The 13,956-nt window shown below is 46.9% G+C and overlaps 1 protein-coding gene and 1 long non-coding RNA gene across 7 annotated transcripts in view; both read left to right on the top strand.

Moving 5' to 3' along the window:
• LOC122689036 overlaps positions 1–13,956 on the top strand; it is a 574,758-nt gene that overhangs the window by 378,158 nt on the left and 182,644 nt on the right. The gene's annotated exons all lie outside the window — the stretch shown is intronic.
• LOC122689024 (X antigen family member 5-like) overlaps positions 1–13,956 on the top strand; it is a 73,687-nt gene that overhangs the window by 29,894 nt on the left and 29,837 nt on the right. The window lies entirely within an intron of this gene.

Below are 13,956 nucleotides of genomic sequence, written 5' to 3'. Positions count from 1 at the left end.
TCTGGAGCAACCCTTTCCTACCAGTGGACTCCAGTTTCTTGGCTTCCCAGCGGCTTCTCCTAAGGCGCACACACAAAGGGGCTTAGAACCTTTCACGGTGGCTTCCCCTACTGGGTACCTGCGTTTCACAAGTGGACAAGAGACTGGGACGATGGGGGCTCTCCTCTCGTGGAACAACATCCGCATCTCGGTAACTGAAACACAAGCCACGCGTGTTGTGGTCACTGCAGAGAAGACTGGCTTTGCACTCAAGAAGAACGAGGGCGTGACTCCCAGACCCAGCTTTTACTGCATCAGCCACCTAAGCTCTTTCAGCTTGCTTCCTTGTCTGTGAGAAGGCTGGGGTTCATCCTTACCACCCTGGGTCTGTGGGGAATAAAACCCCACATGCCCGGCTCCCACAGGCTCCATAAGTAGGCTCCAGGTGAGTCATTTACACTGCGCCCTGTGTTACGGACACATCAGTGGGGAGGGAGGCATGCCAGAGCCCTTGAGAGTCTACTCCATCTTCTGGCTGGGGTTGGGGTGGGGGTGGTGGAACTGGTGCTGTGTCCAACTATGTAATTGGCTTTACATACCACAGGCACACACTTCATTTCATATTTAGGTGTGTTCTGCTCAGAGGAGTTGTAATGAATGAAGTCTGTCGTCACAGGTGAATCTGTAGCAGGTAGAAGCAGCAGTGGGTTCGCTCCCGCCACTGGCCATCACAGGAACTGGCAGTTCCCTCCATGGGTTGATGGCACCAGGTGGAGACAGCTGAGGAGTTGCAAGAAGGTGCTGTGACATTCCCTAGGAGGGTCCCCGTACTGAGCTGGCAGCTCATCCTTGCCTCCCCGATGACCACAGGGACTAGTAAATCAAACCCCTCATAGGGAGGACGTGTTAATATACTTCATCTTGTCCTAACAGGAACTCAGACTATAGAGTGAAAAATAGTGAAAATCTCAGCAAACATAGTACATGGGTGGGGCAGTTCAAGTCCTGTTCCGTGTACTGGGTCACTGACACCGTAAAGTGACATTTTGAAATGTCCATGCTTCGGCTTATCCCTCCTCACTGTGAAGCTGGTGGTCACCCTGCATCCCTTTATGCTTCTGACACTGTGGCCAAATTCCGAAGGCCACATTCAAACACAACAATGGGCCCATATAAAGCAAGAGGAGAGCTTTTCTGTCTGCATCCTATTCTTAGCAAGGAAGCCTTTCCCAGGCAAACTCTGCCATCATTGGCATTTTGCATCAGCTCATCATGTAGCAGGGATTCATAGTGAAATCTCCACCACCTTCCATTTGGTAAAGATATCAAATCTGTTAACTGTGACTTTTCATCCAGGTACTCCCCAGGAAAAATGGAAATTGCTCTACCCAGCCTGACAGCTGAACCTAAGAAGGAATCAGGCAGATGAGGAGGGAGGAAGGGCATGTGAAGATGGAGGCAAAGGCAGGGGTGAGATTGTGAAATCGGTGGGTGTGGAGGGGGCGAAACGGGGCGGGGGGTGGGCTCGGGAGTACGAGTGAGCACACTGGCCATCTGATGAGCAGAGAGAGGTCTGGGTGGCTGGAATATCAAGTGGGGCATGGAGCAGAAGGAGGGGGTCTGGTGAAGATCAGGCATTTGGGGGCAGACCAGACCTGCTGCGCCTAGTCCAGGAGGCTGGGCAGCATCCTAAGAGCAGCAGGCAGCCCTGCAGAGTTTTGAGCAGGGGTGGCATGCCCAGATTGCACTGAAGAAAGCTTCCCTTCCTCAGGCAGCAGGACAGACCATGTATTGGAAAGCATCAGGATTGCTGGTGCTTATCAAGGAGAGAGACGAGGGTGACCTGGCCTAGGGAACTCACTGTGCTGACGGAGAGAAGGAACAGAATCTTACTTAGACTGAGGGGGCAGAGAGGTGAGGCTTGATGACTGAGAGTGTGGTGAGAGAGAGGCAGCAGGCAAGGATGGCTTTCAGCATCTCTGGCCTAAGCAGCTGGGGAGAAAGCTGCCTTGCACTGAGTCAGGTAACAGTAAAGGAGGTGCAGCTGTGTGGGGAGTCGGGGAGATGGGCGCAGTTTACACATGTTGAATATTCCTTGCCTGTGGGACTCAAACACGTACTATCAGAACGACTTGGGGGAGCTGACCTAACTTCTCTGTGCCCATGATGCCTCATCTGTGATAGGGAGAATGAGACTGATAATTAAGAAAAAGACTCATTTCCTGTTTCATTGCTTTAGTCTAGGAGAATGTTCCCCTTTTACAAAGAAGTGCTGTCTTCCTGTCAGGTACTCCGTCAATAAAATGGGAATGTATCTACTTATCCTTACAACTGCTTGGTTTACATATCTGCTTTGTGTATTTTCATCATGTGGTATGTATTGTCAACTGTAAAAAAAAATAAACTCAAAGGAACAAGTGTTTCTTGTCACATGCATGCAGATCGGCAGTCCATCAACCTGTCTCTCAGAGAAACAGCCCCCTTTAGAACCTCCAGTCTTCCTCCTGTAGCTCCTCACTCCCTCCAGGGGGTGGGTAGAGGCCTGTGGGACCCACTGTGTCTTACACTTCTCTTCCCTGTGAAGGTATCTCCGGTGTCCCAGAAGGTGCCTAGCACCTGATGAGTGCAGTCTCCCTGCAGACCTGTCAGTTGACTAGGTAAGTCTGTAGTCAGGAAGAGAGTGCTGAGCCTGATGTGTGGATCTGGAAACCATCACTGTGTGGTGCCGAGCTGGGAGGTGATGAAGCCACAGATAACCTAGATTGGAATCAAGGTCCCACCACTTATTCCTTCTGCGACCTTGGGCAAGTTACTTACACCCTCTGTGACTCAGTTTCCTCAGTTGAAGAGGATGATGATCATATTCTGTGATAATGACTCCTTTTTGCTGCCTTCATTTAGATTACCAAAAAAAAAAAAAAAATAAAACACAACCTTTTGAGCACTATACAGAGATGTTCAGGTGTTGATTATTTCCAGAGTAAAAACAGAACCTGTCAAAAAAGACATCAAAAGATGCTCAACTCGCTCATCAGGAGAGAAATGCAAATCAGAACCACAAGTAGGTACCTTGTCACAGCGGTCAGAATGGTCAGCATCAGAAGTCTACACACGATGCTGGAGTGGATGTGGAGAAAATGGAATCCTCCTATATTGTTTGTGAGAAGAAAACTGATACAGCCACTATGGAGACCAGTGTGGAGATGTCTCTAAAATCTGGGAATAAAACCACTACGTGCTCTGCCGTGCTTACTTACTCAGTTGTGTCCGACTCTTTGCAACCCCATGGACAGTGGCCCACCAGGCTACTCTGCCCATGGGGATTCCCCAGGCAAGAATACTGAGGTGGGTTGTCATGCCCTCCTCCAGGGGATCTTCCCAACCCAGGGATCAAAGCCAGTCTCCCGCATTGCAGGCGAATCTGTTATTGTCTGAGCAACCAGGGAAGCCCATAAATACCGGAGTGGCTAGCCTATCCCTTCTCCAGATGGTCTTCCCGACCCAGGATTTGAACCGGGTTCTGCCACACTGCACATGGATTCTTTACCAGCTGAGCTACCAGGGAAGCCCATAAAACTACCATATGACCCAGAAATCACACTATTGGGCATACGCCCTTAGAAAACTATAATTCAGAAAGACACATGTATCCAAATGTTCCTTGCACCACTATCTACAACATCCATGATATGGAAGAAACGTAGATGTCTGTCAATGAATGGATAAAGATGTTGTGGCACATGTATACAATGGAATATTAACCAGTTATAAAAGAGAACGAATTTGAGTCATTTCTAGTGAATTTGATGAAGCTAGAGCCTGCTTTACAGAGTGAAATAAATCAGAAAGAGAAAAAGAAATCATACATCAACACATGTACGTGAAATTAAGAAAAATGGTAGTGATGAACCTATTGCAGGGCAAGATGAGAGTCTCAGACATGGACAAGAGAATTATGGACACAGCAGGCAAGGAGAGGATGGATTGAATTGAGAGTGGCACTGAAATATACAGATTCCCGTGTGTGAAATAGATAGCTAGTGGCAAGCTTCTGTATAGCACAGGAAGCTTAGTTTGGTACTCTGTAATGACCTAGAGGGGTGGGGTTGGGGGGTGGAAGAGAGGTTCAAGAGGGAGGGGATATATGTATATGCTTATACTCAATTCACTATTGTCCTACAGCAAAACTTATATTTAAAGCAATTATAATCCAATTTTAAAAGTTGGGGGATGTTCGAACCTCTCTGCTTTTATACTTATCTACAGGGACTGGCATGAAAGATGCTCATATTTACCATGCTGACAAAGTTCAACTTCACCTGAGCTGTTAAAAAAACCACAGTAAAGAAATCTCTGCAGACTTTCGTGTCCCCAAAATGACTTAATGCAAAGCACCACCCTTCCCCGTCAGACTTCGGTAAGACTTGTCCAAAGTATCCAGTGACTCCTGGGTTTACCTACTACAAGTTCAAGTACAGCCCCTCCTCCTTGTCATTAAAGGGCAGACACAGACCATCCAACTCCTTGTTTTCTGTCTCATGACTAGGAACGGAGATTAAAAGTCAATTCTCGTGGAACTAGCTAGTCACAAAGATCATCATTTCCTCTTTTGTCGACGAGATTTCCCCCTAAATGTTTTCCCACCTGCAAAGGCCCCCACTGTAACTTCTCTACTACTATCTGTGGAATGAAATACAATGCAAAACCACCTTGCTGACAGTCTGATCATCAGGTCTGTGGTGATCTCCCAATTGCAATCGGTAGAAATACAGTGTCTCTATTAGTTTGCTTTTACTCTTTCTTAGGGTGTTACTAGTAACAATTGGTAGAAAAACATTCAACTAACAGGAGCTGCTCCTCACGTTGACAGGCGACAACACAAATTACCAGGCAATCAGGGAGAAGCCCCCGCCTTCCAACCCCAAGAGCCGACCATCACCAGCTGTCGTCTGTGTGGAAGGAAACTCTTCCTGCGACTCTGGCAGCGATGGTCCCTCCTAGCCTCCAAGCTGCTGGGAGATGTGCTCTGGGCAAGCGGTGGAGAGGGCCGGGCACTAACTCCTCTTCTCCGAATCCCCCCCGCCCTACTGCCGCCGTCCCCGGGGAGGAACCTACTTTGCTTCAGGCCATTCCAGGCTCCCTCTCAATCCACTACAATGCAGGGAATACGCAGGAAGTTCCTTCTATGAGGAGTGGAAGGGTAAATGTCCCATCTTTGTGACGTTAAAACTGTGAGGCGAGCAGAAGTAACGCCATGGCAGGCAGCTTAGATTAGGAGTAGGCCTTCCTACTTCTGGGTGGTAAGATTATCAGGCCACCTGGATACATCCAATCAGCTTAACACTGACCGCTGTTTGCCAATTAGGAACGGGGCGGAAATCCCGGGAAAGTCCCACGTGCGCGAAAGTTTTAAGTGTTTGACCAATGAAATTACTTTGCAAACTTGTAACCAACCCACTTAAACCAACTACCAACGGCATGTGCTCACCCTATAAATTTGTGTAACAGCTGGGGCTCAGGGCTCTCTGACCCCACACTGTTGGATGCGGCAGGAGCCCTGACTCGAGTCCCTTTTTGCGAGTTGCATTGTCTTGGAGGCCTTCTCTCTTCCCGCTCAGGGATTCGGACATCGGGCATAACAAAAACCAGGCCCGAAGACTCCTCCCCGCTGAAGGCTGGGTAGGCTCTATAGGACACTGGAGGACTCCTCTCGGTGGTCTTTACCATTCTATTCCACAGGCACTAAGGATGGGAGGCCGAGCCCTGCCCACTCCCAGCTTCTCGCATGGGCTGAGGATGGGAGCCACTGCATTGGCGTCCTGCTGTTGAGAACCTGATCCTGAGAAAGAAGGTGTGAGAGCCAGGGGTAGAGAGAGGGACAGACGCAGAGGGAGACATCGATCTCTCTAGGACCCACCAGGTGTGCTTTCGTGTCACAGGACCAGAATCCTCTTTAGCCAAGTGGGATCCGTGTTCTCTCAGGACAGTTATTTTCCGCAGATGCCCCACCTCTTCAGTATCAGATGGCGGTTGGACAGTCTTCAGTTAGTTCAGTCACTCAGTCATGTCCGACTGTTCGACCCCATGGACTGCAGCACACCAGGCTGCCCTGACCATCACCAACTCACGGATCCTACTCAAACTCATGTCCATTGAGTAGGTGCTGCCATCCAACCATCTCATCCTCTGTTGTCCCATTAGCCTCCCACCTTCAGTCTTTCCCAGCATCAGGGTCTTTTCCAATGAGCCAGTTCTTCTCATCAGGTGGCCAATGTATTGCAGTTTCAGCTTCAGCATCAGCATCAGTCCTTCCAATGAATATTCAAGACTGATTTGTTCTAGAATGGACTGGTTGGATCTCCCCTGAAGCTCAAGGGGCGCTCAAGAATCTTGCCCAACACCACAGTTCAAAATCATCAGTTCTTCGGCACTCAGCTTTTTTTATGGTCCACCTCGCACATCCATTCATGACTACTGGAAAAACCAAAACTTTGACTAGACGGACCTTTGTTGGTAATGTCTCTGCACTCGGGGGATACTTGTTGGAAGAATACAGCTTGGACAGCTGGGCTACTTTATTTCACGGGTGAGAGGTGGAACTTCCACTCAGGCTGCCATCAGCAAGATGGACGGTTTGAAGGTGCTGATCAGCGTCCTTGGGCAAGCCCACAGGAGCTCTGTCAACTCTGCTCTCCTCGTCTTCCTCTTGCTCCCATAGCTACTTCTGCGCCTTGCCCTCCCCCGTGCCCTCCTTTCTCCTCTCACTGCTCTCCGTGTACATGTACACTGTGCCTGAGCCTGTCCTGTCTCCTGACTCCATGTTGTGTGATTGTCAGTTACCTTTCTGATTAGCTTCTTTGAGAAGTTTTCTCTTTACTCACAGTCCAGGGTGGATGCCGAAATACAGTAAGCATCATGGGTCTCCTTTTATTCTTTTTCCCTCATTTTCTCCTTTTCTTTTCTTCCTTTTCTCCCTTTTATGAGGAAACAATACAGTGTGTGGGTATGGACACTACCTCTGATTCTTCACAACCTTCCTTGCACCCAGTTCTCCCACTTGCTGTCATCACATCTTAAGAAATTAAATTGCCTCATTGTGCCATACAGCCTCACCTGAAAATGGGTGAACTATTCTGAATAACGACCTGAACTGAGCAGGTTATTTTTGTGAGTACGGAATGGGGCTATTAGAGATGTGCTGGCACCTTCCCTGGTGTAACAACTACTGAGTTGCCACAGGGCAGATTACAGGTCAGGCCTTACCTTCAAGCTTCACAAAGCACTTCAAGGTCACATTAGACATCTGTGTCCAGCCCTAGAGTTTCTTCCTTCCAGCCACAGTCCTCGAGCTTTTCCCTCACAGCTAGATGAACCCTCACCAGGAGGCTGGCTTCTCTGTTACACCTCTCCCACCTAGAAACCACTCACGGACTTCATCTTCTTTTGCGTGCATGATGCTGTTCCTGGTAATATTCGCTTCAGATGGATAGGGGCTGCTCCTATGGCAAGGGGATGCCCAGGACTGATAACAAGGGTGTGATGTTTCCCTGCTCCCCTAATGGCACAGAAATGATCTGCGACCTGTGCCCAAACTCCTCTCCCCATGTCATCTCCCTCCATCCCACAGTTCACAGTTTACACTCAAGCTGGGTTCCAGTGCAGGCCCTACCAGCCCAGTCACTCTCCTTCAGCCTCAAATTCCTTATCTGTAAAATGGCAATAACTGTACCTGTTGGTGAGGTTTATTGGGAGACCTAGTGGAGATAACAGATGTAATTTAAACACCTAGCGCCCATGACCTGGCAGGTGGAAGGCACTAAATAAATGGCTGTAACCTCTGTCTATCAGCTTCTTTAATGCACAGCATCTGGTGTGGGATGATACAGTGACTCAATGTCTTTGGATTGGATTGAGAAAGATGTGATATATTGGGGGTGTATTAGTCAGGCTTCTCCAGAGAAACACAGCCAATAGAGAGAGACTTATTTTAGGGAATTGGATCATGGGCTCGTGGGTGCTGACAGTTCTGATATCCTTAGATATCAGTCAGCTGGCTGGAAACCCAGGTTGCAGTCTAGAGGACCAAATCTGCAGAACAGGCTAGCAAGTTTGAGTTTCATGCAAAGTTTCTCAGGCTGTAGTCTTGAGGCTAAACTGTTTCATGCTCAGGAAGCTTCCGTCCATGCTCTTAAGCTTTTTCAACTGACTGGAGGAAGAAATTGCCCCCCCCCCCCCCCCAACACCGTTATGCTGGGTAATACAATTCCCTTAAAGTCTACTGGGAGAAAAGTTATGACCAACCTAGAAAACATGTTAAAAAGCATAGACATTGCTTTGCCAACAAAGGCCTGTCAAGTCAAAGCTATGGTTTTCCCAGTAGTCATGTACAGACATGATAAAGAAAGCTGAGGGCCAAAGAATTGATGCTGTCAAACTATGGTGTTGGAGAAGACTCTTGAGAGTCCCTTGGACAGTAAGGAGATCGAACCAGTCCATCCTAAAGGAAATCAGCCCTGAATATTCATTGGAAGGACTGATGCTGAAACTGAAACTGCAATATTTTGAACATCTGATGTGAAGAAGCGACTCATTGGAAAAGACCCTGATGCTGGGAAAGATTGAAGGCGGAAGGAGAAGGGGACAACAGAGGATGAGATGGTTGGATGGCATCAGCGACTCAGTGGACATGAGTTTGAGTAAGCTCCGGGAGCTGGTGATGGACAGGGAGGCCTGGGCGTGCTGCAGTCCATGGGGTCACAAAGAGTTGGACATGACTGAGCAACTGAACTGAACTGAAAATCTAGTGATAACGTGAATCAAGTATTCAAGTAACTTTCTAGCTCGCCATCTAGTGGCTAACATCTGAAAAACGTGCACCAGAGCCAAGCCAAGATGACTTTTACTTTATTCATCACAGTGGGTAAGCAGTACACTGAGAGACATCACCTCCCAAACAGAATCTCTAGCCAATGGGCTGTCTCTCTAGCTTTACTCATCTCAAGTAAAATCTGCTCCCTGTCCTCAGAAGCCACGTGAAATAACGAAGAGAACTTGAGGCAGTGGTGATTTAAGCAGCGATTTGGTGTGTTATCTTTATTCATTTGGGCCACGTGACTGCAGGGAATGAAATGGGATGGGGTGGTGAAGGAAAGGAGATGATGAATTTATTGCCCTCGCCACCTCCCTGCCCCCAGGTAGCCGACTTCGATATGTCTGACTGGTATCAATGCCTTTGTGTGTAGGCTCACTATTAACATCAGGTGTGTGGTTCGAGAAACTTGGTGGGCAAATCAGATAACATGGCCAAATATTCATTTCTCAGAGTGGATGGAGGGAGAAGAAGAAGAGTAAGAATGATGAACCACAGGTTAGTTATGAGTCAGTTTCTAAAATCTCAGTATTTCCTCACAAGGTGTGTGTGTGAATTCTTTTCTTTATCTGGGAATTGGCTTTCTATATGAAGAAATATCATTGTGAGAGACTCCTTGTGACATGTGAAAAGTGGTTGGGAGTGAATTGGGTTAAGGTCAGTTTCAAATGTTTCACACTAAGTGTTTTTTTTTTTTTTTTAAAGGGGACGGCCGTTTCCCTATAGCACTGAAGTAAGTGGTTGAAATACAGGTTTCAATTACTGAAATGTGAAGAGACTCTTTCTGGGATGTGTGTTCATCCTAGCCTGTGGTCCGTCACAGGCAACTCATAGGATTTGAACCGTGTCTTCCTAACGTCATTTGTTTCTTGCCCTTCAACACGCTGGAGGCCGCAGTTCCGGTTACTAAAGTGTCGAAGTAAGTTCTCTGAGAAAAGTAGCTCTCTAGAACACAGCAGTGCCTGGGAAGCCGATCTAAAGTTTTAACATAGCCTAGCTACAGTTTTATCATAGAGGTTTAGCATAGCCGAGTTTTAACATAACATAGATGTAATTTTTGTTAGCTTCACCCAAGATATGATTATTCAAAGCATATAGAGATGCACCTACTTCAGTATCTACCATTGGATTTTCCAAATGAACATAGAGTAAGATCGGCCTGGTTTTCTTTCTTATTGATTTCTTTATTGTTGGCTGCACTGAGTCTTTGTTGCTGCATGAGGGCTTTCTCTAGCTGTGGAGAAGGACTGCTCTCTAGCGGTGGTGCGCGGGCTTCTCATTGCAGAGACTTCTCTTGTTGCAGAGCATGAGCTCTAGGCTCATGGCTTCAGTAGTTGGAGCAGGAAGGTTCAGGAGTGTGACACACAGTCCTAGTTGCTCTGCTGCACGTGGAATCTTCCTGGACTAGGGGTGAATGCTTGCCCGTTTCATTGGCAGGTGGATTCTTTTTTTTAAAATCATTAATTTATTTTAATCGGAGAAGAATGCTTTACAATATTCTGATGGTTTTTTACCATATATCAACACGAATCGGCCACAGCTATACATGTGTCCCCCCATTCCTGAATTGGGGGTCCCACCACCTCCCTCCCCATCCTATCCTTCTGGGTTGTCCCAGAGCAGCCGTTTGGGTGTCCTGCTTCATGCATTGAACTTGCGCTGATCATCTATTTTACATATGGTAATGAATATGTTTCAATGTTATTCACTCAAATCATCCCACCCTCCACTTCCCCCACCGAGTTGAAAAGTCTGTTCTTTAGGTCTCTGTCTTCTTTCCTACCCTGCATGCAGAATCGTTGCTACCGGCTTTTTAAATTCCATATATATGCCTTAATATAAGTATTTGTCTTTCTCTTTCTGACTTACTTCTCTCTGTATAACAGGATCCAGGTTCATCCACCTCATTAGAACTGATTCCAGTGTGTTCCGTTTTAATAGCAGAGTAATATTCCATTGTGTATATGTACCACTACTTCCTTATCCATTCGTCTGCTGATAGACATCTAGGTTGCTCCAATGTCATAACTGTTGTAAATAGTGCTGCAGTGAACATAGGGGTACATGTGTCTCTTTACCCAATGTTCATCGAAGCACTGTTTATAATAGCCATGACATGGAAGCAACCTAGATGCCCATCAGCAGACGAATGGATAAGAAAGCTCTGGTACAATGGTGAATGGTATTGTTTCCTTAATTTCTCTTTCTGTTTTCTCATTGTTAGTGTATAGGAATGCAAGGGATTTTTGTGTGTTAATTTTACATCCTGCAACTTTACTATATTCGTTGATTAGCTCTAGTAATTTTCTGGTAGAGTCTTTAGGGTTTTCTATGTAGACGATCATGTCATCTGCAAACAGCGCGAGTTTCACTTCTTCTTTTCCTATCTGGATTCCTTTTACTTCTTATTCTGCTCTGATTGCTGTGGCCAAAACTGGTCAACCACTTGTAAAAGAATGAGAAATATCAATAACCTTAAATATGCAGATGACACCACCCTTATGGCAGAGAGTGAATAGGAACTAAAAAGCCTCTTGAAGAAAGTGAAAGAGGAGAGTGAAAAAGTTGACTTAAAGCTTAACATTCAGAAAAGTAAGATCATGGCATCTGGTCCCATCACCTCATGGGAAATCGATGGGGAGACAGTGGAAACAGTGTCAGACTTTATTTTTTTGGACTCCAAAATCACTGTGGATGGTGACTGCAGCCATGACATTAAAAGACGCTTACTCCTTGGAAGGAAAGTTATGCCCAACGAAGACAGCATATTAAAAAGCAGAGACATTACTTTGCCAACAGAGGTCCATCTAGTCAATGCTATGGTTTCTTCAGTGGTCATGTATGGATGTGAGAGTTGGACTGTGAAGAAACCTGAGTGCTGAAAAATTGATGCTCTTGAACTGTGGTGTTGGAGAAGACTCTTGAGAGTCCCTCGGACTGCAAGGAGATCCAACCTGTCCATCCTAAAGGAGATCAGTCCTGGGTGTTCATTGGAAGGAATGATGCTGAGGCTGAGACTCCAGTAGTTTGGCCACCTCATGCGAAGAGCTGACTCACTGGAAAAACCCTGATGCTGGGAGAGATTGAGGGCAGGAGGATAAGGGGACAACAGAGGATATGATGGCTGGATGGCATCACCGACTCGATGGGCATGAGTTTGAGTAAACTCCGAGAGCTGGTGATCGACAGTGAGGCCTGGCTTGCTGCTATTCATGGGGTCGCAAAGAGTCGGACACGACTGAGCGACTGAACCGAACTGAAGGGAAGTCTGCATAGAAGTTAAATATGCAGGGTGACAATATACAGCCTTGACGTACTCCTTTTCCTATTTGGAATCAGGCTGTTCGTCCATGTCCAGTTCTAACTGTTGCTTCCTGACCTGCATACAGGTTTCTCAAGAGGCAGGTCAGGTGGTCTGGTATTCCCATCTCTTTCAGAATTTTCCACAGTTTATTACGATACACACAGGCAAAGGCTTTGGCACAGTCAATAAAGCAGAAATAGATGTTTTTCTGGAACGCTCTTGCTTTTTCGATGATCTAGCGGATGTTGGCAATTTGATCTCTGGTTCCTCTGCCTTTTCTAAAACCAGCTTGAACATCTGGAAGTTTGCGGTTCATGTATTGCTGAAGCCGGGCTTGAAGAATTTTAAGCATCACTTTACTAGCATGTGAGATGAGTGCAATTGTGTGGTAGTTTGAGCATTCTTTGGCTTTGCCTTTCATTGGGATGGGAATGAAAACTGACCTTTTCCAGCTCTGTGGCCACTGGTGAGTTTTCCAAATTCGCTGACGTATTGACTGCAGCACTTTCACAGCATCGTCTTTCAGGATTTGAAATAGCTCAACTGGAATTCCATCACCTCCACTAGCTTTGTTCATAGTGATGCTTCCTAAGGTCCACTTGACTGCACATTCCAGGATGTCTGGCTCTAGGTGAGTGATCACACCATCCTGATTATCTAGGTCGTGAAGATGATTTTTGTACAGTTCTTCTGAGTATTCTTGCCACCTCTTCTTAACATCTTCTGCTACTGTTAGGTCTCTACCATTTCTGCCCTTTATTGAGTCCATTTTTGCATGAAATGTTCCCTTGGTATCTCTAATTTTCTTGAAGAGAGCTCTAGTCTTTCCCCTTCTATTGTCCAAGGGGTCTTAAAGAACCTGACAGGACTGAGCAACTTTCATTTCCATGTCACTTAAACATTTTCAAGTCAAAACTCACTGTCATTATAAAGTTCTATTTAAATACTACATTTCCTGTAGGATCAGAAGCAAGACAAGGAACTCACTCTCTCCACCACTATTCAATACATCAGCCTATATTATTTTATTGTAATTTTCAGTGTCAATGGGTTTGTTCAAAGTTTTCACAAAGGGCTGTCTGAAGGGCTCAGACGAGGTTTGAACCAGCCAATCTGTGCAAGCAGAGAAAACTAGGAGCTGCTACTTATGGCAAAAGGTTTCGTGCCGTTTTTTTTAACCGCGAAGGGCGGAGGAGAAACAGGATGGTTACACTTGGAGCCACACTGCCATCTACAGACCACAGAAACCAAAATGCCAGAAGCCCGGAAGAAAAGCCAACGTTTTTCTTGGATTTTCGCAGAGAGGACTGGACACTCTGTATACGGAAGTTAAGAGGGATTCTCATGAGGACCAGAGAAAGGAAGGTAACCTCTCGGTGTCCCGGTCAAACCACCCGTGGACCGCGGACTCCAGAGGCTAGCGGAGCCAAGGAAACTCGGGCAGGAAGTCAGGCAGTCTCAGAATTCCGGAGCTTGGTGCGCACGGCTGCGCTCCGATTGGCTGGTTCTGGGCCTGCGCGGAGCAACCCAGTGAGGCCCCTGCCAGTCTCCTGGGACCGGTTGAGAGTTTTCTCTCCGACCCCGTTTCAGAGTCTTCAGTGAGGAACCTGACCGTGTATGTCCGGGTCCTGTCGCCCACTGCCGAAGGCCCACAAGTGCGGAACTGGTACAAGTCCCTGTATTTCTCCTTCCGCCCACCCCAGGCCTGTGAACGCGTTCCTCCCGTGTTATACTCACTGTTCCCTCCGCTCTCAATCTTCTGATCGTCCTCAGTGCCCACGAGGCTCCCACGGTCACCCCGGAG

The sequence above is a fragment of the Cervus elaphus genome, chromosome X, assembly GCF_910594005.1.
Source record: "Cervus elaphus chromosome X, mCerEla1.1, whole genome shotgun sequence".
Lineage (NCBI taxonomy): Eukaryota > Metazoa > Chordata > Mammalia > Artiodactyla > Cervidae > Cervus > Cervus elaphus.
The sequence above is the reverse complement of the archived record's forward strand: the minus strand, read 5'-3'. Positions and strand labels throughout refer to the sequence as shown.